The sequence below is a fragment of the Geotrypetes seraphini genome, chromosome 1 (genome assembly GCF_902459505.1).
Source record: "Geotrypetes seraphini chromosome 1, aGeoSer1.1, whole genome shotgun sequence".
Lineage (NCBI taxonomy): Eukaryota > Metazoa > Chordata > Amphibia > Gymnophiona > Dermophiidae > Geotrypetes > Geotrypetes seraphini.
Window position 1 is genome coordinate 101582286 of NC_047084.1, and position 25967 is coordinate 101608252.

The window sequence follows — 25967 nt, forward strand, 5'->3', positions numbered from 1 at the left end:
AGAAGGAGATAGTGGATGTTGTTGGGTGCCATCGACTTGCGCTCAAGCCCTAGCGACTTGATGAATTGTGGATCAAAAAGAAATCATTTTTGTGCTAGTCTGGAAAGGTCCTCCAGCATCATCCCCATAGTTTTCAATATGTCCAGCCATCTGATTGCAGGTCGCCCTCTTCGCTCGGTTCCTTCTGTAGGGGTGTTTCCTTATTTGCACCTGAAGGTTAGGCCTCTCTGACATCATCAAGCCTGAACCATTGTCTGCAAGAAATCTTCCCAGCATGAACTTTGCAAGAAGAGAGAAAGAAGAACACATCTTTGCTGTTTCTGCCTGATGCATTCTGGGTATGTACCAGAATGGTATTCTAGTCAAAGACATTCATCTATGTCTTCATAATTAGACTGTGTGATTCTTGTGGGAGGTATACTCCTATCCTGTTCTTATCTGTCTAATGGCACCTGTGTCTCCCAGCCTGTATGAGACCTTACACAGAAAGGCTATTCATCTAAGTTCTGTTTCTGGATTGGTCCGAGGAAGTCATCTGACGAGATCCAAGTGAAAAGGTGCTAATTATAATTAGTCTGTGTCGGGATGCGAGGAAGCTCACATCTTACCACAGGTGTCCTACACGCATCGCTTTCTTAATAATTAGACCTGAACAGTTACCTCATGTGACTCTCTGCCTGAGAGAGAGTGAATCGGACCTTAAACAGCTCTGAATTCCATCACTTTAAGGAAACTTGGCTGCCAATAAATTATAGCTGTACCAGTGGCTGACGAACACGAACTTCCCAAACATGACGTCCTTATCCAGTGATCTCTCTCTTCTGCTGGTGTGACCAAAATAAGACCGTCGCAACTTCATCATTTGGGCTTCGAGTGACATAGCTGGTTTGATCTCTTCCAGAATTGATTTAGTAGTTCTTTTGGCGGTCCACGGCACGCCTAAAATCCTTCTCCAGCACCAAAGGTCCAGTTAATGTAGTGTATCTAAATTTTCGTAAACTTTTTCACAACGTCCCTGATAAAAGACTCCTGCAAAAATGAAAAAGCCAAGAGATAGGAAGCAATGAGGGGCATTTTCAATAGTGTGTCTAAAGCCCAACTTTGGATGTATCCAGCAAGATGTCCAAAAGTCAGGGAGGGGAAACATCCATTTTTTAAACCGCCAGATATCCAATATATATATATATATATATATAAGTTCTTTTTCACCCAGAAGGTGGTGGATACATGGAACGCGCTTCCAGAGGCTGTGGTAGGCAGGAGCACGTTACAGGGCTTCAAAGAAGGTTTGGATAGGTTCCTAGAAGACAAAGGGATTGAGGGGTATAGATAGGTGTAGAGGTAGGTTATAGGGTTAGGTGTAGAGGTAGGTTATAGGGATAGGTGTTGAGGTAGGTTATAGGGATAGGAGTAGAGGAAAGTATAGGGATAGGAGTAGAGATAGGTTATAGAGCTAGTCAGGGACCATTGCTCAGGCAATGGGCCTGATGGGCCGCCGTGGGAGCGGACCGCTGGGCGAGATGGACCTCTGGTCTGCCTCAGCGGAGGCAACTTCTTATGTTCTTATGTTCTTATATATACTAGCTGTTAAGCCCGTTACATTAACGGGTGCTAGAATATATGTGTGTCTGTCTGTGTTTCTTTATCTCTCTCTCCTTGGCCGCTGTCTGTGTCCTTTTGTCTCCCCCCCCCCCCCCCCCCCGAGCAAAGCTGTCTGCCTCCAGCACACCTCTCCCCCCAAAGCAGCCCCCTTTCCCTCTCCCTAACTGTCTCTCCATGGCCCTCTTCTGTCTTCCCCCCAAAGCAAAGCTGTTTGCCCTAAGCACACCATTACCCCCAAAAGCAGCCCCCTTTCCTTCTCCCTAACTGTCTCTCCATGGCCCCTTCTGTTTTCCCCCCGTGCAAAACTGTCTGTCCCCAGCACACCCCTCCCCCAAAGTAGCCTCCTTTCCCTCTCCCTGTCTCTCCATGGTCCCTTCTGTGCTCCACCCAGAGCAAACCTGTCTGTCCTCAGCACCCCCCCAAAGCAGCCCCCTTTTCCCTCTCCCTATCTCTCCATGGCCCCTTCTGTCTCCCCCAGCACACCCCTCCCCCAAAACAGCCCCCTTTCCCTCTCCCTGTCTCTCCATGGCCCCTTCTGTCTCCCCTCAGCACACCCCTCCCCCCAAAGCAGCCCCCTTTCTCTCTCCCTCTGGCCCCCTGTATTGATTCCCCAGCTTACCCCCCCCCCCCTGCATCCCGGCGTCTTCTGGCCTGCTCCAGGCTGCGATCGTGGTGTCCGGCCCCAGCGAACCTCATAGGCCACTCCTCAACCTGGAAGCACGTTCCCTCCCGACGCGATCCCGTGCGTCAGAGGGAACGTGCCACCGAGGCCGGAAAGCGGCCCGCGAGGCCTGCCAAAGCCGGCCACGATCGCAGGCTGCCCCGAAGAGAAGGATCAGCGGCAGCGGCAACAGCAGCGGTGAGCGAGGGCGGGAGGTGAGGTGCTTGCTTCCGGTTGGTGAGGAGCTTGCTTCGGATTGGTGAGTGAGGAGGGGAGTGGCCAGAGTGATCCCTGGCCGCGTTCTAAAATGGAACGCGGCCACGGATCAGAAAACACGGCGCCAGGGATCACGATTTTTCAAGAGCGCATGCGCGCTCTAGAGTGTTATTATATAGGATATATATATATATATATTTTTTTTTAATTTTTTTTTAATGACCTATTTGAATGTCTTGGCCCCTAAGGACCTTCTAAGTTTTTGGGCCATTTTCAAATACAAAAATATCCATTTTCAAAACATCCAAATCAAGTCCAGCACCTTAATGGACTGGCCACGCAGACATTCCATCAAGGCAGTGAGGCACCTTAGGGGACACTGCTTTGAACTTCACATAAAGGCTGCCAGGTACATATTTCACCAGAACCCCCTTTTTGTGTACGGTGAGCCCTTGAAAACTCCGTGCAATACTACCATTCAAAAAAGAGAGCTGGAAAGTGGGAAAATATGACACCTTCGCAATGAACAGCAAAGTCCCACTATACACCGTACAAAACTCATTGTTCTTGTTTAAACTTCTTTTAAAAAATTGTTAAAGCTTTTAAATCCTTGAATATCTCATTCATATTCATGCACATGATGTTAATTCAAACTTCACTCATATAAAACATGCTTCAAATAACAGCCCACACATATCTTAAAGGTTGGCAAACAGCCTTGACCTGACGGGACCTGTTTCACCATGCTTAACTGGCTTTCTCAAGGGTTCACCCAGGCTGCTGAGATATTCTTTCTCGGTCACTGATCGCTGTCTCTCCCAGGACCACCGTCGTGTATGAATATGAATGAGATATTCAAGAATTTAAAAATCTATTAAAAAAGCTTTAAAAATTAATTTAAAAAATAGATTAAATAAGAAGAAAAATTAGTTTTGAGAGTTTTTGTTAGGGTCAATGATAGAAACATGGAACCTTGTACGTCTTGGACACAATTTTTTCTTTGATTGCCCTTCTTTGGCTGAGGACCAAGTTGTATTGCCCTTCTGCTTCAGCCTGGGGTTTGGAGAGAAAAACAAAAGCTACTAATTCTCTCCGGGTTTCCGCAGCTGGCATTGTGCTTGTTGCAGGTTTCCGGGTCTCGCTGTGGCTTTCTTCAGGGTATGCTCTGCAGTCTGAAGTTTGACTTTGTAAATAGTGGGTTCACTAACCTGATTGGGAACAGGGCAGTCCACCAATTTGAATTTTGGCGGGAAAGTCAGTTGGTCTCTTTTTCCATAGAATGGAAAAGTCTGGTGAGTTTAAAGATATTCTCCCCCGTAGCGCTGGGTTAGATGCTCTCTCCGGGTTTCCGCAGCTGGCATTGTGCTTGTTGCAGGTTTCCGGGTCTCGCTGTGGCTTTCTTCAGGGTATGCTCTGCAGTCTGAAGTTTGACTTTGTAAATAGTGGGTTCACTAACCTGATTGGGAACAGGGCAGTCCACCAATTTGAATTTTGGCGGGAAAGTCAGTTGGTCTCTTTTTCCATAGAATGGAAAAGTCTGGTGAGTTTAAAGATATTCTCCCCCGTAGCGCTGGGTTAGATGCTCTCTCCGGGTTTCCGCAGCTGGCATTGTGCTTGTTGCAGGTTTCCGGGTCTCGCTGTGGCTTTCTTCAGGGTATGCTCTGCAGTCTGAAGTTTGACTTTGTAAATAGTGGGTTCACTAACCTGATTGGGAACAGGGCAGTCCACCAATTTGAATTTTGGCGGGAAAGTCAGTTGGTCTCTTTTTCCATAGAATGGAAAAGTCTGGTGAGTTTAAAGATATTCTCCCCCGTAGCGCTGGGTTAGATGCTCTCTCCGGGTTTCCGCAGCTGGCATTGTGCTTGTTGCAGGTTTCCGGGTCTCGCTGTGGCTTTCTTCAGGGTATGCTCTGCAGTCTGAAGTTTGACTTTGTAAATAGTGGGTTCACTAACCTGATTGGGAACAGGGCAGTCCACCAATTTGAATTTTGGCGGGAAAGTCAGTTGGTCTCTTTTTCCATAGAATGGAAAAGTCTGGTGAGTTTAAAGATATTCTCCCCCGTAGCGCTGGGTTAGATGTTCTCTCAGGGTTTCCGCAGCTGGCATTGTGCTTGTTGCGGGTTTCCGGGTCTCATTACATCTTGTCAGGTAGAAACTGACATTTCAGCCACCACGCTGTGGCTTTCTTCAGGGTATATTCTGAAGTCTGCAGTTTAACTTTGTAAATAGTGGGTTCACTGACCTGAAGAAAGCCACAGCATGGTGGCTGAAATGTCAGATTCTACCTGACAAAGATGCAGCAAGACTCGGAAACCTGCAACAAGCACCAGAATCTTGTCTACACAGAGCGTCCGAATAGCGCCTAAGTGTTTTAATTGGCCATTAACGGTGCAGTAATTGACCATGCTGTTAAAAACCCAACTAAAAACCAATTAAGAAGAAAAAAAAAAAAGTTGGCACAGCAGAAAAAGGCACCTGAATCTGAATCCACTATGCGGACTTCAGAGCATACCCTGAAGAAAGCCACAGCATGGTGGCTGAAACGTCAGTTTCTACTTGACAAAGACACAGCGAGACTCAGAAATCTGCAACAAGCACAATGCCAGCTGCAGAAACCCTGAGAGAGCATCTAACCCAGCTCCACAGGGTTAGATGCTCTCTCATCTTTAAACCTACCACAGACTTTTTCCAATCTATGAACTTTCACAACAAAACTCAAATTTCTTGGCCAATTGACTTTCCCGCCAAAATTCAAATTGGTGGACTGCCCTGTTCCCAATTAGAGAATGACACAGTGGTTGTTACCCGCAGCTAGCCGCGAGTAGCTGCAGGTACTCCGTATTTCCTGAAACGGGGAAATAAAAAATAGTAGTCGCTGCGGGGACGGGGACAAGGCTATTCACAGCCCCATGGAGCGGTGAATGGTCTTGTCTCCGCAGTGAGAACATAAGAACATAAGAACATAAGAAATGCCATCTCCGGATCAGACCTTCGGTCCATCAAGTCCGGCGATCCGCACACGCGGAGGCCCTGCCAGGTGTACACCTGTCGTAATTTATAGTCCACCATATCCTTACATGCCTCTCTTAAGGAGATATGCATCTAGTTTGCTCTTGAAGCCTAGGACGGTCGATTCCGCAATAATCTCATCTGGGAGGGCATTCCAGGTGTCAACCACTCTCTGAGTGAAGCAGAACTTCCTGACATTAGTCCTGAACCTGTCCCCCCTTAGCTTCATTACATGTCCTCTAGTCCGTGTCAAATTGGACAATGTAAATAATCTTCTCTGCTCTATTTTGTCGATTCCTTTCAGTATTTTGAAGGTCTCGATCATATCCCCACGCAGTCTCCTTTTCTCAAGGGAGAATAATCCTAGTGTTATAAGTCTGTCCTCGTATTCCAGTTTTTCCATACCCTTCACCAGTTTTGTTGCTCGTCTCTGCACCCTCTCCAGCAGTTTTATATCCTTCTTTAGGTAGGGAGACCAATGTTGGACGCAGTATTCCAAGTGTGGTCTGACCATTGCCCTATAAAGCGGCATTATAACTTTCTACGATCTACTCGAGATTCCTTTCTTTATCATGCCCAACATTCTATTTGCCTTCTTTGCCGCTGCCGCGCATTGTGCCGACGGCTTCAGGGTCCTATCTATCAGTACACCCAGGTCCTTTTCTTGTTCACTCTTCCCCAGAGTTGCACCTGACATTGTGTACTCGTATTCCTTATTCTTATTGCCTAAATGCATTACCTTGCATTTCTCCACATTGAACTTCATCTGCCATTTCTCCGCCCATGTTTCTAACCGACACAAGTCGCTCTGGAGTTTCTCTCTATCCTCATGCGATCTGATCGCCCGGCATAGTTTTGTATCGTCTGCAAACTTGATGATCTCACTGGATGTTCCTTCCTCCAGATCATTGATATAAATATTAAAAAGGATCGGCCCAAGTACCGAGCCCTGGGGTACACCACTAGTCACTTTCTCCCAGTCGGAGAACTTCCCATTTATGCCCACTCTCTGCTTTCGGTTTTCCAGCCATTTGCCTATCCATCTTTGTATATCCCCCTCTATGCCATGGCTTTGTAGTTTCCTGAGAAGTCTTTCGTGTGGAACTTTGTCGAACGCTTTCTGGACGAAAGACTTCTCAGGAAACTACAAAGCCATGGCATAGAGGGGGATATACAAAGATGGATAGGCAAATGGCTGGAAAACCGAAAGCAGAGAGTGGGCATAAATGGGAAGTTCTCCGACTGGGAGAAAGTGACTAGTGGTGTACCCCAGGGCTCGGTACTTGGGTCGATCCTTTTTAATATTTATATCAATGATCTGGAGGAAGGAACATCCAGTGAGATCATCAAGTTTGCAGACGATACAAAACTATGCCGGGCGATCAGATCGCATGAGGATAGAGAGAAACTCCAGAGCGACTTGTGGCAATCAAGGATCGTGCGGTCCAGCAGCCCCCACCCGCCCAATCTCAGTGTTCAGCCAACTCACTCCCTCCACCTCAAGGCAGTGGCTGCTGCCAGAAGGATTCTGGGCTGTATAAAGAGAGGCGTAGTCAGTAGAAGGAAGAAGGTGTTGATGCCCCTGTACAGGTCATTGGTGAGGCCCCACTTGGAGTATTGTGTTCAGTTTTGGAGACCGTATCTGGCGAAAGACGTAAGAAGACTTGAGGTGGTCCAGAGGAGGGCGACGAAAATGATAGGAGGCTTGCGCCAGAAGACGTATGAGGAGAGACTGGAAGCCCTGAATATGTATACCCTAGAGGAAAGGAGAGACAGGGGAGATATGATTCAGACGTTCAAATACTTAAAGAGTATTAACGTAGAACAAAATATTTTCCAGAGAAAGGAAAATGGTAAAACCAGAGGACATAATTTGAGGTTGAGGGGTGGTAGATTCAGGGGCAATGTTAGGAAATTCTACTTTACGGAGAGGGTGGTGGATGCCTGGAATGCGCTCCCGAAAGAGGTGGTGGAGCGTAAAACTGTGACTGAGTTCAAAGAAGCGTGGGATGAACACAGAAGATTTAGAATCAGAAAATAATATTAAAGATTGAACTAGGCCAGTTACTGGGCAGACTTGTACGGTCTGTGTCTGTGTATGGCCGTTTGGTGGAGGATGGGCAGGGGAGGGCTTCAATGGCTGGGAGGGTGTAGATGGGCTGGAGTAAGTCTTAACAGAGATTTCGGCAGTTGGAACCCAAGCACAGTACCGGGTAAAGCTTTGGATTCTTGCCCAGAAATAGCTAAGAAGAAAAAATTAAAAAAAAAAAAAAAAAATTTAAATTGAATCAGGTTGGGCAGACTGGATGGACCATCCGGGTCTTTATCTGCCGTCATCTACTATGTTACTATATGCAGAGTTTGCTGAATTTCTTTTTCACCCAGTCGCACGCTTTCAAAAATCCATGCACGCGCAACTGCTCGAGTTGTTCAATCTTCTCCTCTGCTGCAACTTCCTGTTTCCGGTTGCGTTAGAGCAGAAGATTGAACAACTGAGCAGCCGCTGCATGCGCGGCTTTTTGAACGCGTGCAGCTGGGCAAAAAAGAAAGCCGGCAAACTCTGCATATAAGTTGAAGTGGAGGGAGGGAGCTGATGGAACGCTGCAATCGGGTGGGAGGGGGCTGCTGGACCGCGCGATTGCGCGTGTTCCCGGCTCACACTAGGAAGGAGGGAGTGAAAGGGAAAGAGATTCTGGGCCAAGGGGCTGAAGAGGGAGAGAAAGAAACCCACAGCAGGAAAGAAAGGGGAGGACAGGCAGTTGAGCCAGATGTTGGAAGTAGGGGGGGGGGGGAGAAAGAGGGAAAGAAGCTAGATGGGGTTGAAGAGAAGAGACACATTGGTGTGGAAGAGGAAGATAGGGGAAATCTGGACACAGGATGGTAATAGAAAGAGGGGAAATTATGTGCATGGGGCATAGGGACAGAGACATTAAGGGGACATGCCATGGGGATGGTATATGGACACGGGGGGTGGAATGCCAGATACATAGGGGAGATATTAGAAATGGGGAAAATAGGAACACAGAATTGAGATTGTTTGGGGACCAAGCTCGCAGGCTCCAGCGGCTTGCACAAATTACATTGTAACGTGCCACGAAAGTAAGAGGGAGGGAGGGAGGTAGATAGGCAGGCTGAGTGAGAGGAGCTGAAGGGTTTTAGAAAGGAACAGATGGTAAAGGAGTGAGGGAAGGATGGTGGTGGAAAGGAATAGAACAGACATTGAAGGAGGGTAGAGAGGAATAGACCCTGAAGGGAAATGTGGAAGACAGGGTGGGGAGAAGACGCTGGAAGGGAAGAAGACAGATGCCAGTCTATGGGTGGAGCGGAGGGAAGAAGATGGGTGCTAGACCAATTGGGGGGGTGAAGGGAGAGGCACAGTAACAGCAAATGACACACAGTGGATGAAAGGAATTGAATGAGAAGATGAGGAAAGCAGAAACCAGACAACAAAGGTAGAAAAAGAAATTATATTTATTTATTTATTTTTTGCTTTAGGATAAAGTAGTATATTAGTTGTGTTGATAAAAATTTATAAACAAAGCCCTGCCAGCTGAAAATCTCTTTCTCTAGTTCAGCAGCAGGAACTTTGATTTATAAGGAAGGAATAAGCTAAATATTGCAGTACTAAGGCTTATATGGATCCTGCGGGGACGGGGACAGGGCGGTGAAGGGAATGGCGATAACGGGGCGGTGAAGGGGACAGTTGGCCGGGGACAGGACAGTGACGGGGACAGATTTTTTTCCCCTTGTCACTCTCTATTCCCAATCAGGTCAGTGAACCCAATATTTCCAAAGTCATATTGCAGACTTCAGAGCATACCCTGAACAAATCCACAACATGGTGGCTGAAATGTCGGTTTCTACCTGAGAAACACGCAGCGAGACCCGGAAACCTGCAACAAGCACAATGCCACTTATTTTCTCAGGCTACATATCAAAACAGCTACAATTTTTAGAGTATAAAATTATTGCAAAGATTTTTTGTCTCTTTTTTTTTAATGTTGCTGTGGAGCAGTGGCGTACCAAGGGGGGGGGTGTGTGGTCTGTCCCGGGTGCACGCCCTGGGGGGGGGGGGGTGCATAGGCATCCGGGTCCAGCCTTACTGTTGAAAAAGACCTGCACCTCAGCGCGGCTGCTGGTGCACCTCCTCTGATGTACTTGCTCTGGAGCACAGTCAGCAGCCGCGCTGAGGTGCAGGAAGGTCCCACGATGGGTACGTCTGATGGCTCTGCTCCAGAAGAAGTAAGTTATGTTGGAGGGGGTGGACCCGGCAGATACAGGGACTTGTGGCAAGGTCCCGTGATGACTGCATCTGCCGGGTCCACCCCCTTCGACGTAACTTACTTCTTCTGGAGCAGAGCCAGCAGACGTACTTATCGCGGGATCTTCCTGCACCTCAGCGCGGCTGCCGACTGCTCCAGAGCAAGTACGTTGGAGTGGGGTGGACTGGCAACCGGCAGCTACAGTCATTGCAGGACCTTGCTGCATGAAGGGAGAGAAGGGAACAGGACTTCTGGTGTGGAAGAGTGGTGGAGGGAGAGAAATGGGGTAGGGTGGTATGGAAGGGTGGTACTGATGGAATTGGTGTGCAGGGAAAGGGGAGAGAGGCAAAGCTCATTGATGACCTTCCGGAGAGCGGTAAAGACCCTCCTCTTCAACTAAAATTCAACCACAGTCTATGCTTCACCCCCCTTAAACCCTCCTCCCTTCTACCTTCTCTTCCCCTCTCTAAACTTCTACTTAAATTGCTGTATAGTCCATTCTTAACCTGTACTTAAATTGCCGTATAGTCCTTGTATTTAAACTACTGTATAGTCTTTGTATTGTCCAAATGTACTCCACTACGAATGTTTGCTTGTAGGCCGCTCTGAGCTACTGGGAGGACGGGATAAAAATCTAAATAAATAAATAAATAAAAGGGGAAAGGATACTGGATGGAATTGGATTGGAGGGAAAGAAAGGAGGTAGATGCTAATTGAAGAGGGGTGGATGGAGAGAGAAAGGGCAGACATTGGATGGTAGTGGGGAGGGTAGAGGGGGAGCCTATGCTGGATGGAAGTGTGGATGGGAGAGATAAGGGAACAAATGCAGGAAGGAAATGGGAAGAGAGAAAGAGGGGATCTGACGATGGAAGTGGACAGAGAGAGGAGAAGGTACTAGATGGAAGGGGTAGAGAAAGAGGCTACATGATGGAAGGAGGGGATAAATAAAAGGAAACATAGAAACATAGAAAATAATGGCAGAAAAGGGCCACGGCCCATCTAGTCTGCCCACACTAATGGCCCACCCCCTAACTACCTCCATGAAGAGATCCCACATGATGGAGGGCACATGATGGGGGAAAATGATTGAGATAGTGAAATACTGGAGGGGGTGAGGGAAAGAGGTGGCAAGCTATAGGTAGACAGTAAAAAAGGAAATTGATGAGAGGGTAGTAAGAATGTAATCTAGACAGATGCAGAAAATAAATTGAAAAGGGAAAAAAGGGAATGCAGAGGAGAGGTGTGGGAGAGGGAGGGCGAGGAGAGAGATGCCAGACCAATGGGGGTGAAAGGAGAGATGGAAGGGGGAGGCATACAGTTTCTGGAAGGGGCATAGAAGGAGAGAAGATGCCATATAGGGGCAGAGAGATGGCAGACAGGGATGGAAGGAAGAGAGTAACAAGAAGATGAGGAAAGCAGAAACCAGAGAAGACAAAAGTAGAACAAAAATTTTCTATTTATTTATTGCTTTAGGAGACATGTGTCACTGTTTCTGTGGTGTTGCATTGTATACAGAGTCCAGCTTCTTGCTGGTTCAATTTAACCTTTGTCTATGTATTTCTATCTTATCCCCCTTTTACAAAACTGTGGAGCATTTTTTAGCGCCAGCCGTGGTGGTAGCAGCTCTGATGCCCAGAATTCTATGACCTTCAGAGCTGTTACCACTGTGGCTAAAATCCACACTACAGTTTTGTAAAAGAGGGAGGGGTTAGTTTGTGATGACATATTCCATACTAGGCGAAGGTGTTTTCTGTGTTCTGTGTGTTCGAAAGACATGGTTTTCTGTTAGGATTGACGGTGTAGGATTGATCTGTACTAGTCTGGCTTGTTTAGTTTTACAATGGGTGTATTGATGTACTGCTCACTGCAGAATGTAAGATGCTGACTTTTCCTAGGTACACTCTTGTGTGACATTTGGATTGTTACTAAAAATCATGTTTTTCATACAGATGGGGGGTGTCAAAAAACGATGGGCCCCGGGTGCCACATATACTTGGTACGTGGCGTATACATTATACATTATGCTGTCCTTTCAATTTCTTACCAGATTTCTAAGGGGGACTCAGACTGCTGTTCCTGGTACAGACAAGAGCCATAAATGTACCTTGTACAACAAAGATTTACTGTCGTTAGTAGTGGCCATATATATATGTATATATATATATATATATATATATATATATATATATACAGTCAAACCTCGGTTTATGAGTGCACCGGTTTGCGAGTGTTTTGCAAGACGAGAAAAACATTCTCGCAAATCGTGACTCGCATATCGAGCATTGACTTGATTTGCGAGTCCCCCCGCCCGCTAACTGGCATGGTCCCCCACCCACAAATGCTGCCCCCCTGCGAACAGGCATCGCCCCCCTCATGAACGCCCGCCCACCCCCTTGCGAACTGGCATCTCCCGCCCGCCCAAACTGAATGCTTACCCCCCAATGTGGCACCGGCACGCAGCACCAACCCGCAGGAGGTGCTGCTGCTGGTGCCGGAACATCGTGCCTCTCCTCCAACTGGGCCTTGAGCATCTGCGCATGCTCAAGTCCTTCTGGCTCTCGTTCTCTCCGGGAGGCAGCGTTTGTGGGCAGGGGGGCAGCTTTTACGGGCGAGGGGGCCATGCCGGTTCGCAGGGGGGGGGAGATGTGGAAGCGTACCAGTGGCCTTGGGGGTGGGGGTGGGGTCTTTTGGGGATGTGGTGGGGTGGGGTGGGGTGGAGCAGTGCCGGTGGCTGGGGGTGGGGGTGGGGATGGGAGGTGGAACAAATCAAGCGAATTTCCCTTACTTTCTATGGGGAAACTTGCTTTGATATACGAATAAATTGGTGTACGAGAATGTTTCTGGAACGAATTATGCTCGTAAACCAAAGTTCCAATGTATATATATTTTATTTTATGCGTATTTATTATCATTTTCAAAATAACATACACAAATATCTACTTGCTACAGAAATACGGATATCAAATAATTTTTAAGGAACTTTTTATACATAGTAAAAGTAATTTAATTTCCTTGTTAGACTGCAAATAACTTGGGGGGATAGTGCCCATATTTTAAAAAGGGATCCATGTTCAAACAAACAAAAAAAAAGATACTGTCGGCCTCTTTTACAAAGCCGCGCGGCAACAGATAAATGGTTTGACACTGAACTCCTACAACTAAAAAGGAAATGTAGACAACTAGAAAGGGCATGGATAAAACAAAAACAAGAAATTACTAAAACAGAATGGAAAATCCAAATCAAACAATACAAAATCAAATTGAAGGAAAAACGCAAAGACTATTACTCCAACCTCATAGGCACCGACAAACCAGACACAAAAAAACTGTTCAACCTAGTAAGAAACCTTACCGACACTAAACCATGTCTAGCCACCCAGGAAAACCTAATACCTACAGCCTCTCAGTTAGCAGACCACTTCAAAAATAAAATCATCTCAATTAGAACAACATTCAACAACTCACAAAACAACACAGACAAGATTCTAATAAAACCCACATCAGATGAAGCAATATCAGCTGACAGGTTCTGGACCGACTTCCCTACAACCCAGTGGACTGAACTGGACAGGCTATACAAAAAATATTGCAAATCATCATGTGATCTGAATAACTGCCCACCATACCTACTAGCAACAGCTTCCACCAACTTCAAAGCTAGCTACACATTATGGCTACAAACCACACTCAGGGAAGGCCAGTTCCCACCAGAGCTCGGAGAAATTATAATCACGCCTATACTGAAGGATCCCAAAGGTCTAACAAATAACCCATCAAATTACAGACCAATCGCTTCTATCCCAACATACGTCAAAATAATAGAAGGACTAGTTGCACAACAAATGTCCACTTACCTTGAAGCCCACAATATCCTACATCCATCCCAATCCGGATTCAGAACCAACTACAGTACAGAAACTCTCCTGGTATCTCTACTAGATATAGCTCGAAGTCACCTCAGCCAAGGAAATAGACTGCTAATCATCCAATTTGATCTCTCAGCTGCATTCGATCTAGTGGACCACTCCATTCTTCTCCAAAAACTAGACGCAATAGGAATTTCAGGTAAAGTTCATAACTGGTTCCAAGGCTTCCTTAAAACTAGAACATACAGAGTCAAATCTAAAGACATTCTATCAGAACCATGGTCCAATCCATGTGGAGTACCACAAGGCTCTCCCCTCTCTCCCACACTTTTCAACCTATTCATATCCTCCCTAGGCACCACCCTAGACACCCAAAATATTACTTCTTTCAGCTACGCAGACGACATAACCATCCTCCTTCCATTCGACATACACAACCCAATCTCCACAGAACGCCTGAAAACTACATTAGAAACAGTGGATAAATGGATGACAGATCACAAGTTGAAGTTGAACTCTGACAAAACCAAATTCTTATTACTAGAGAAGGACAAAAAACCATCCCTAACAGAACTGGAAGTAAACTCAATCAAGTACCCTATACAGAACTCCCTTAAAATCCTAGGAATACATTTAGACAGATGCTGCACAATGCAAACACAAATCCTAAAAGTCACCCAAAAAGCATTCTTCACAATGCGAAATTTAAGAAAAATCAGGAAATTCTTTAACAAAGACCAATTCAGGATCATTGTCCAATCCCTTGTGCTAAGTATTGTCGACTATTGCAACAGCCTCTACCTACCTTGCCCGACCAACACAATAAAAAAACTACAGACCATCCAGAACACAGCCCTCAGACTCATATACTCACTCAGCAAATACGACCACATTACCAATGCATACCTAGAATCTCACTGGCTACCAATAAAAGTAAGAACACAATTCAAACTCTACTGTCTCATCTTCAAAGTAACCCATGGCACGGCACCCAATTACCTAATTAATCGTTTCCATCACTATCAACCACCAAGAAGAAGGAGAACACAGAACCTTTTCACCTATCCACCACTCAACGGAACTTGTCATAAGAAACTATACGACAACCTCCTGGGGACACAGGCAGCCAAAATAGACTCTGACATCTCAACATTACTGACCAAAACAACAGACATAAAAGAGTTCCGCAAAGAAATAAAAACACTACTGTTCAAAAAATATCTCCCATCACTCTAACCACCACCCAATGAGTTCCCAACCAACGACTCCGGAAACACCCATCTATACTATCTCTTTGTCTGTGACCTAAAATGTAATGTAACTCTTCTACTTTACACCCGATTTAAACGATCGAGTTGCCAAGTATTACCTCTGCAAAATACACTATCTTCTGTTATATGTAATAACTTCTGTGACAAGTATTATCTTCTGTGAACTTGAAGTATCATAACTCTTTACTGTTACTGTAATATACTCCTATCCTGAAATGTAATTCTACTGGAACTGTCCAGATGTCTTCTATAATGTAATCCGCCTAGAACCGCAAGGCACAGGCGGAATAGAAATCCCTAATGTAATGTAATGTAATGTAACAGCCCCGAAGCCCTTTAAATCTATATGGGCTTCGGGGCCGTTAGCGCAGCGCAGCTGCTAACGCGGCTTTGTAAAAGAGGCCGTGGATGCACCCAACCTCAGTTCCCTGGAAAACTTTGGAAGGCAGAGGACGGATAAAACCCATGGAAGAGAGATGACTGAGAAGAAAGAATCAAAATAAGGGTCAGAAATACAAAACATTTTCCCCTTAGCACGAAAAGGAAGCACTAGCTCAGTCGCCGTACATAAAGGAGGATACGATACTACTCGAAAGGGTCCAGAAAAGAGCGACGGAGATGGTTAAGGGGTTGGAGGAGCTGCTGGACAGCGAAAGATTAGAGAAACTGGGCCTCTTCTCCCTCGAACAGAGGAGATTGAGAGGGGACATGATCGAAACATTCAAAGTACTGAAGGGGATAGACTTAGTAGATAAGGACAGGTTGTTCACCCTCTCCAAGGTAGGGAGAACGAGAGGGCATTCTCTAAAGTAAAAAGGGGATAGATTACATTACATTACATTAGTGATTTCTGTTCCGCCAATACCTTGCGGTTCAAGGCGGATTACATAAAAGTTTTCAGAAATTACATAAAAGTTTTCAGGAATAGTATAAAAGATGTCGTAAGAGTTACATATGAATTACCAAAGAGTTGTCGAGATCTTTTTTTTTTTTTTTTTTTAATTTATTTATAATTTTTCACAAATTGTTTAACAACAATCTAAAGAAATTAACAATTGAAAAAGAAAATAATTATATTAAATTATATATAATAATTCCACATATATGACTAATCAGAGTCCACATATTGAAGAGAGAGTCCATCACCTCCGAGGGAAGTTGGATCTAAAAGAAAAGAAAAACTCATACAAATTACAGAGTGCGGTTGGATTTAACCATCTGCCTGGATAGAGGACTGTATGGAAGGATCTGGAGCTCTAGACGCCGTCTTACCCTCTAAAAAGAAGTTTAATTGGTCAGGGTCATAAAATATATATCTAACATTCTGGTAGGTAAGACAGCATTTGCAGGGAAAACGTAACTGAAAGGTTGCTCCCATATTCAAAGTTAACTGTTGATAGGCCAGGAATTTCTTCCGTCTGGCTTGCGTCAATTTTGATACATCAGGGAATATTGAAACTTTGGAACCGTGAAATTCCGCATTCTCAGTCCTATAGAATAAATGGAGAACTGCCTCTTTATCCTGAAGGAAAACAAAGGTTACCAGTAAAGTTGCTCTAACAATTATTTCTTCTTGAATTGATGTTTCCACATACCAGTGAGATCCAAGTCTCCTGATACAGTCCCTTTGCTTTTGTCTTCTTTGGGATTATTCAAATAGTATAGCTTTTGGAGCGGTGGCATATTATTTTCAGGAAATTTCAACACTGATTGTAAAAAGGAATTAAATAAGTCTCTTGGAGTTTGAAATTTGGATACCGGAAAGTTCAACAGTCTAAGATTTAAATTTCTATTTGCATTTTCCAAATTTTCCATTTTTCTAACCAGCAAAGAATTTTCCTTCAAATGTAAATTCATAGAAGCCTTTATTTCTGACACTGATTTTTCCAAATTGTCCGTTCTATTGGACTGCTTTTGGAGTTTCTCTTCCAAAGTTTTAACTTGTAAATTAGTATTCTGTGTTGAAGAAAAAAGTTGAGAGCATACCTTATGTATTGATTCAAGTCCACTCCAGATTGCTTCAATATCGATGACTTCAGGTCTTACTAGAGGAGGGGGCAAAGATATTCCGGGGATTACCCCATTAGCTCGCTGCTCCTCTGTCCCTGCTTCCTCACCAGCAACTGCTCCTCCGTTCTCCATTGTCGACTGCAAAAGAGTCGGCAAGCTGTGAAATACTTCCGGGGTCAGGGGTGAGTTCAGCAGCGTCAACGGAGAACTCATCTCCGGCACCTCCTGCGCTGCCTACGGCGTCCCCGACATCCTCCCGGGCCGCGTAGGAGCTCCAGGACCCATAGGGCTAAGCTCTCCAAGACCGAGATCTGCCCCCCTCGGTCAGCGGATGTGCCCGATCCAGCCGGTGTGGCATACGCTGTAATTGCCACCTGTCTCGCCGAGTTGTCGAGATCTTAAGGTGATAAATGTTTGGGTAATAAGAATTACCAGAGAATTTTCGAGATCTAAGGTGGTAAGTGTTGGGTGAATAGAGGCATTTAGCATTAGTTGGGTAGAGTATATTAAGGGTATAGAGTGGGTAGGTGGGGTTTGGGTAGGAACTAGTCATGTTAGATAGGTTTTATATATTTTTTGAAAGAGTAGGGTTTTAGTATCTTTCTTGAAGGTTTTGTAGTCTGTAGTCGATGACAACAGAGTGGTGATTTGTCTATCCAGTTTAGCTGCTCTGGTGACTATTAGGTTGTCATATAATTTTCCTCGTTTAACACTTTTGGTTGGTGGGTGCGTGAATAGTGAGTTGGTTCTCCTGTGCCTGGTTGAGGTGGATTGGGTTAGTTGGTTATTCCAGTAGGTTGGGCTTTCTCCGTTAATAGCTTTGAATAGTAGGCAGTAGAATTTGAAGTGTACTCTTGCTTGTATTGGGAGCTAGTGAGAGTCATGGTATGTGGTCATATTTTTTCAATGAGTCTTAGGGCTGTATTTTGTATAGTTTGTAATTGTTTTATCATGGTCGCTGTACATGGGAGGTATAGTATATTGCAGTAGTCTATTAGTTCAAGGATACGGGATTGCACCAGAAGTAGGAATTGTTTCCTGTTGAAGAATTTTCAGATTTGTCTTAGATTTTTTTACCCAGAGAATAGTAGAAAACTGGAACACTCTTCTGGAGTCTCATAGGGGAAAACACCCTACAGGGATTCAAGACAAAGTTAGACAAGTTCCTGCTGAACCAGAACGTACGAAGGTAGGGCTAGTCTCAGTTAGGGCACTGGTCTTTGACCTAAGGGCCGCCACGGGAGTGGACTGCTGGGCACGATGGACCACTGGTCTGATCCAGCAGCGACAATTCTTATGTTCTTAACCTTTTATTTCTTTCCCAAGTTTGCTGAAGTCCTCACCTAGGTACAAGGAAAGAAACATGCCTGTGTACAAGAACGTGTCAAAAGGAGTTTCTGAAGAAAACACCAGTGCTGTGTGAAGACTGCTCAGTGTGTTATATCCCACCACGGTGATATGATTAAAGGAATCAATGGCAATTAAAATGTTCTGCCTCTAAGCAGTCCATTTCTATTTTTACTTAGTTAAAGGTGTGAGAAACTGAAAAGAAAGGGAAAGGAAATACCTGTGGGTAAATTCGGAGAGCTTGCATGGATTCAGTCTATGGGCTAGATTCACAAAGCAAATTTCCCTCCGGCCTGATTCACTTACCTCTCCTGCGATCCGCTTCGAATCCGTGCATGCAGATGAGGTGAAACGCATGCAAAGTAGGCTGGGACGCGATTCACAGCTCCAAATTTCCGATCACCTGAAGAAGCGACTGCTGGGGACCAGTCGAAAACGTCTTTCCGACTGGAAGCCCTGCTCTCTGCCCTGCAATTTCTCCTGCCTGCTCGCCCCGAATGCTGCCCTGCTTTGCCTCGATCTTCCCCGAATCTCTCCTGCCGCATCGCCGTTCTCCTGCCCTTCCCTGAAGCTCTCCTGCCGCATTGCCGTTCTCCTGCCCTTCCCTGAAGCTCTCCTGCCGCATCGCCGTTCTCCTGCCCTTCCCTGAAGCTCTCCTGCCGCATCGCCATTCTCCTGCCCTTCCCTGAAGCTCTCCTGCCGCATCGCCGTTCTCCTGCCCTTCCCTGAAGCTCTCCTGCCGCATCGCCGTTCTCCTGCCCTTCCCTGAAGCTCTCCTGCCGCATCGCCGTTCTCCTACCCTTCCCTGAAGCTCTCCTGCCGCATCGCCATTCTCCTGCCCTTCCCCGAAGCTCTCCTGCCCTTCTCCGCCCAGCGAGCCCGTGATTTTAACCTGCAGGTTAAAACCACTGGCTTGCAGGGCTAAAAACTAACAAAAAAAGTTTTCAAGTTTAAAAAAAAAAAAGGTCGCGTCTCAGACGGGCATGCGCAGACCATCTACAGATGGTCTGCGCATGCGTGGGGATCGCTTTAGAGCGATCCGTGCAAGCAGATGGTGGCGTTCCTCCGATCGCACCCATCTGCATATTTTTCATTCCTGAATTCACTGGACCTGCCCGGGTCGGACCCGGATCAGGCCCAATCGGGCAGGTTAGTGAATCCCAGCCTGTGTTCCAGTGGGTTATGTTTTGTATACCAGATAATTGTATTACAATTGCGTCTGCCTTGTGGCGACATAAATTATATGCTAACGGAGCTGCATGGTAAGTTGTGAAGCTTATAAAAATCTAGTCAGTGCTGCAGGAACAGTCTGAATAATGGACAGAGAGACAGAGAGTAATCCCTCCGATTGCCTAAAGAAACGTACACCAAGGCTTAAACTAATCCCTGAAGGAATGAGAGCAAAACCATGGTGAAAAGAGCAATTAGCTTTCTCCCGTTTCAGTTTCAGTCAGATCACTGTATTCTTTCCTGCATGTGGCACCTCATGCTACATCAATGGCACCCTTATCCCCCCAGACAACTTTCTGTGTGGATGCATTTGGAAGAAGCGATTAAACACAGGCCGGGAATTAGGTATGCAGTTTGATTCTGTCAGGAAAGCAAAGTGGAGGCTTATAAGTCAGAGTTTTGTAAATGTAGGCTTTGGGGGGGGGGGGGGAAAGAGTAAACATTAACCCAAATCAAAGCTTTTGTCGGGATCATCCTGATTGGTGGCAATTAGGAGGCAGGAAAGGTGGCTTTCATTCCTGAGTTTAAATCATTTCCTCCCCAGGCCAGTCATCATTCATTGCCTCTGGGACTAGGAAAATGATTCTAAAACCTGTCCTGAAGAATCCCCAGCCAGTCAAGCGCTCTGGATATGAATATTTATTAGAGATATCCGGAAAACTTGACTGGTGGCTCAGACCCATTTGGGGAATCCGAGTTATTATTCAATAGTGACACCTACAGGATGTATTTTGCATCTGTTTGTACTAGGTCAAAAAGGTACGCACAGTCTCTGGCACCCTACCAAGGGCTGCCACCGAGATGGCCGAGTTTAAGAAAGGACAGTGGTCATAATAGCCATCCAGATGATTACATGTAACTGGAAGAGCTACGACAGACTGAATTACACATTTTGGTGGGCAAATATTGGTTCCACGTATAAATATGAGAGAATTTTCTTTAAAAATAAACAAAAAGAATTTTTAGGTTGTCAATACAGATGTTTCCAGATTTGGCCAAGGAGACCCAGCGAAGGAGACGCAAATTTTTGTTAAGGAAACCTGGTGTTATAGCTCTAGGGGTAACATTTTATTTGCGACATCCGTGTAAATGTGTAATTAATTATTGCTCACATAAATTTGTTTTCTTTGAGCCATCTCAACTGACAACCTTTCTCTCAACTTCATGTTTGGAGAAAGATGGAACATGAGAACTAAGTTTAAGAAAGGGTGTACTACCTCAGTCAACTAGTATATCTTTGTAATTTAATTTTTCTTATTATTATTTGCCCATCATCCACCTTGGATCCCATTTGAGGACTTGAGTAGAGATTTAAGCTTATATTTGATGTTTTACAATGTCTATTTACTTATTTTCTTGCTGAATTTCCTTTCTGTGCAAGTTATGCTTGGTTATATTGAAAATTCAATAAATATATATAGAAATAAATATGAGAGAATGAATGCGGAGTGTTTGGGGTCTAGTATGACATTCAATAAGGTGTGGAGCCCATTGACTGCATATGTTGAATTGCAAAGAGTGTCAGGTATCTCCCTTTTTACAGATTCCTTACACATCTAGAGGGGGTGGGGTGGGAGGAGGGGAAGATATTTGGGATTGCTAAAGATATTTATCTATAATATTGAAATAATATATGCATATGCAGTGTAATAGTTATGTGATGAAAAGAGGGAGAAAAGGATTGGTAATGGATTAATTTTGTGTATTTTAATTACGTTATGTAGAATGCTCATGTTTAATATAGTTGCATTGCACTGTCAAAATTTGAAAATCAATAAAGAATTATACAAACAACAACAACAAAAAAAAGGACAGTGGAAGAAGGAAGACAAAAAAAGGAATTCTTAGAGAACCAAAAGCTAAACTCCTAAAGCTTACCCTATTGTCAGTCAATCTTAGAAACCCAAGTTTTCAGCTAACGATCCATCCTAATGTAGGAACTTTAAGGCTCCTGAAGACCTGGAATTCATTTGCCTAGTTCAGGGATAGGCAATTCCGGTTCTCGAGAGCCGGAGCCAGGTCAGGTTTTCAGGATCTCCATAAATATGTATGAGATGGATTTGCATGCACTGCCTCCTTGAGATGTAAATCTATCTCGTGCATATTTATTGTGGATAACCTGAAAACCTGACCTGGCTCCGGCTCTCAAGGACTGGAATTGCCTACCCCTGGCCTAGATCTATGAGCCTAATTAAGGAACTGATTCAGAAAATCAGTGCTAAACTCTGTTTTCTTCCCCTATTTTTTCATACTTTTTATGCTCCTAAATTTGAGTGTGATATTCAACTGCAGTGGCCAGCATTTAAAAATACAACATTGCTTCAGTTAAAATTACACTTGATATTCTCTGCACATATTTGGATACCAACTGGTACTGAATATCAAGAGATCCTTCTTACTAACGTGCACTAATGGATTTTGTGTGCATTAATGTTGGCTTCTATGTTGGGAGTCACTGCCCAGGAAAAGGATCTAGGTGTAATTGTTGAGGATACGTTGAAACCTTCAGCTCAATGTGCAGCGGCTGCTAAGAAAGCAAATAGAATGTTAGGAATTATCAGAAAAGGAATGGAAAACAAAGATGAAAATGTTATTATGCCCTTGTATCGCTCTATGGAACGGCCACTCCTGGAAAACTGTGCGCAGTTCTGGTTGCCGTATCTCAAAAAGGATATAGCGGAATTAGAAAAGGTCCAGAGAAGAGCGACAAAAATGATAAAAGGGATGGGACGACTTCCCTTCGAGGAAAGGCTAAAGTGGCTGGGGCTCTTCAGCTTGGAGAAGAGACGGCTCAGGGGTGATATGATAGAGGTCTATAAAATAATGAGTGGAGTGGAGACGGTAGATGTGAACCGCTTGTTCACCCTTTCCAAAAATACTAGGACTAGGGGACATTTGATAAAGCCACTAAGTAGTAGATTTAAAACAAACAGGAGAAAATATTTCTTCTCACAATGTGTAATTAAACTCTGGAATTCGTTGCTGGAGAATGTGGTGAAATCAGTTAGCTTAGCGGGGTTTAAAAAAGGTTTGGATAATTTCCTAAAAGAGAAGTCCATAGGTCATCATTGAGATGGATTTAGGGAAATCCACTGCTTATTCCTAGGATACGCAACATAAAATCTCTTTTACTACTTGGGATCTAGCTAGGTACTTGGGACCTGGGTTGGCCACCGTTGGAAACAGGATACTAGTTTTGATGGATCTTCGGTCTGTCCCAGTATGGCAGCTCATGGGTTCTTATGTGATCAAGCCATTGTGACATCACTGAGGAGGCTGGCTCTTAGGCAATGGTGGAATGAAGCATTATGACATCACAGTCTTAGCTCTGGAATGTTGCTACTCTTTGGGTTTCTGCCAGGTACTTGTGACCTGGATTAGCCACTGTTGGAAACAAGATACTGGGCTTCATGGAGTATGGCAATTCTTATGTTTTTATGTACTAACTGATTAGCACTGGAATGCCCATTCTCTGCCCCCCTGGCAAACCCTCTCCAACAAAAAATGAACAATATTTTTCAGTGTATGGGTAGCACATGCCATTTGGGAACTTATCACAGGATGCCGGAGCGATTCATAGACATAATCGCGGAAGACAAAGGCGCGCGCCGACAACTGAGCGCAAGACGGAGGCGCGCACCAAAGAAAATTACTGTTTTTAGGGGCTCTGACGGGGGGTTTTGTTGGGGAGCCCCCCACTTTACTCAATACAGATCGCGCCGCGTTGTGGGGGCATTGTGGGGGGTTTGGGGGGTTCTAACCCCCCCCATTTTACTGAAAACTTCACTTTTTCCCTGTTTTTCGGGGAAAGTTTTCAGTAAAATGTGGGGGGTTAGAACCCCCCAAACCCCCCACAACGCGGCGCGATCTGTATTAAGTAAAGTGGGGGGGGGCTCCCCAACAAAAACCCCCATCGGAACCCCTAAAAACAGTCATTTTCTTTGGGCGCGCGCTTCCACGCTGCACTCAATTGTCTGCTCGCACCTTTGTCCCGGCGCGCTTTTGACCTGACACCTGCCGGAGCGCATTCCGTGTTAAACCACTTTAAGCTATGTTAAACATGTCCTGCAACAGTCATTTGGTATTTTCAAATCTCACAATTTTAGGTGATGGCAGTTGAAGCAGGCCATTCAGAAAGGGCTCCCTGATTGGAAAAACTTAAAATCTTATTATAGCTTGCAGATCTTATGCTTCCAGACAGATTTACTAGGACATCAGGCCGCCCGGAGGTATACATTAATTTCTTGAATAAAAAACCAAAAAATAGTCTTAGAGACATTTGGCGCATCGAGAAAAAACAGTATATTTCTGCATCTCGATGGCCATGAATTTGGACTTGGAGGTTGAAATGTACAGCGTCAGCATCTATGAGACAAACTTGGCTTTCCTTGTTGCATAGGATTTTTTGGGACCCCAGTTCGTTTGCAAAAGTTGGACAGTTCTAAATCTAATAGACGCTGCCACTGTCATATTGGTCATTTGTTGATACTTAATTTTTGGAAGTCGATATGTGGACAAATTAATGTTGTACTTGGGTCATTGATACCGCTAACTTACGAAGCTATAATTTGTGGTACTTTATTACATGTTAAACCTTCTTTGGATCGTTATAAAAGCCGATTTTTCTTAATAATGACGGGAGTAGCCATTCAAATGATGACACACAATTGGAAATGTCATGATCGACTTAATTATACTTTCTGGTGGGCAAACTTGTGTTCTAGTTATAAATATGAAAGAATGAACGCTGAAATTTTAGGTTATAGTAAAGTATTTAACATGGTGTGGAGCCCATTGGCATCATTTATAGAGTCACAATAGATGTCCTGTACCTTTTCTCTTTATCTGACCTCCTTACACATCCAGGGTGGGAGGGAGGGTGGTGGGAAATGTATTATTGCTATTTTATTTATTGTATGGAAATTATAAATGTATATCTACTTTTATTAGTTAAGGGGGGAGGGGGAGAAAATGGATGTTTTTCTAATTATTTGCATATTTAAAGTGCGTTTCTTGATTTGTTTATGTTTAAATTCATTGTATTGCACTATTTATATTTTAAAATTAATAAAGATTTACAAAAAAAACAAAAACCATAAACATGTCCTAGCGCTTTTTGCAGGATCCAAATATTACTTACATCTTATTAAATTAGAGAGAGAAAAAAAACTGCACAAAATATGCTTATCGGAAACATTTCTCTGGTTGCCAAGTTTTCTTAATGAGATACTAATAGCATTACACTAATCCTTAAATCAAATCACATATCAAATGTAAATTGATTAGGAAAAACCTGGCTTACCAGCAAATCTGATAAAACAATTAAATTATATTCAATGTAAATAGAAAAACATTTAATCCAAATAGTTCGGGACCATAAAAAGTTATTCAATTAATCAAAATGTCATTTATATCAGAAGATAGAATCTTCCAGGAATTGCTGACATTTCAGAACCACACATTACATGGAGGGCCGTTTTTGATAGGTCGCCTAAGGCCGACTTTGGACGTTTCCCGCATAACGTCCAAAGCTGAAGGGGGACAAAAGGCCATTTTCAAAACCAGCAACACCGTAAAATATTTTATATGAAAATCGCCTATTTAATAATAATAACTTTATTTTTTCTATACCGCCATAATCTTGTGATTTCTAGGCGGTTCACAGTAAAGATTAGCTGCACAGACAGCGAATTACAGCGTACAGATGAAGAAGAGGTCACGGGGCGGTCAGTGGTTATTTAGACATATTGGCTACCAGGACGTCCGACTCTTAAAATGTCCAACTATATTCCCCATTTTCAACCACTTAACTGTCCAAGTTCAACATGTCCAAATCCAGACCAGTTGAAAGGGAGAAGGGTCAACATTGTAATGGACTGGTCACATAAACATGCCAATGGAGCAGCTGGGCTGTGTACTTCACATAAAGGGTGCCAGAAGTACATCTCACCATAATCTCCTTCTAATGTATGAAGAGAGTGAGCTGCTGAACCCATGGGAGCAGGGGCAATGAAGGGAAGGGGGTGTGACAAAAGCCACTCTGAGGGGGAGGGAAAGAGCAGGGGGTGGGGAAGGGATACACTCAAGACTCAGGGGAGGATAGACAAGCTGGGAAGGAAAAAGAGCTCAGGGATCTTGCTTCCCCATCAACATGGGGATGCCACATGTCAAATAAATACTCAAGGATCAGGGCCCGAATCTATCCCTTATTCACTCAAAAACAAGCCCCACACGGACAAACAATACACACACCCAGCAACACTACAAGGCCTTACTTACAACCCACAACATTCACACTCCCCAAAGAGAAAGGGAAAAAGGAAAAAGAAAAGAAGTGGAGAAAAAAAGACCTCAGTTCAGCTTCATCTGGCCAAAAAAACTCCACTCCTACAAAAGCTGTTTATGTGTAAATGCTGAAAAATAGTCCAAGAAAACAGGGCAACTAAAGTAGCCTGCCAGGTGGTACTGAAAGGTCACTTGGACACACAAAGTCA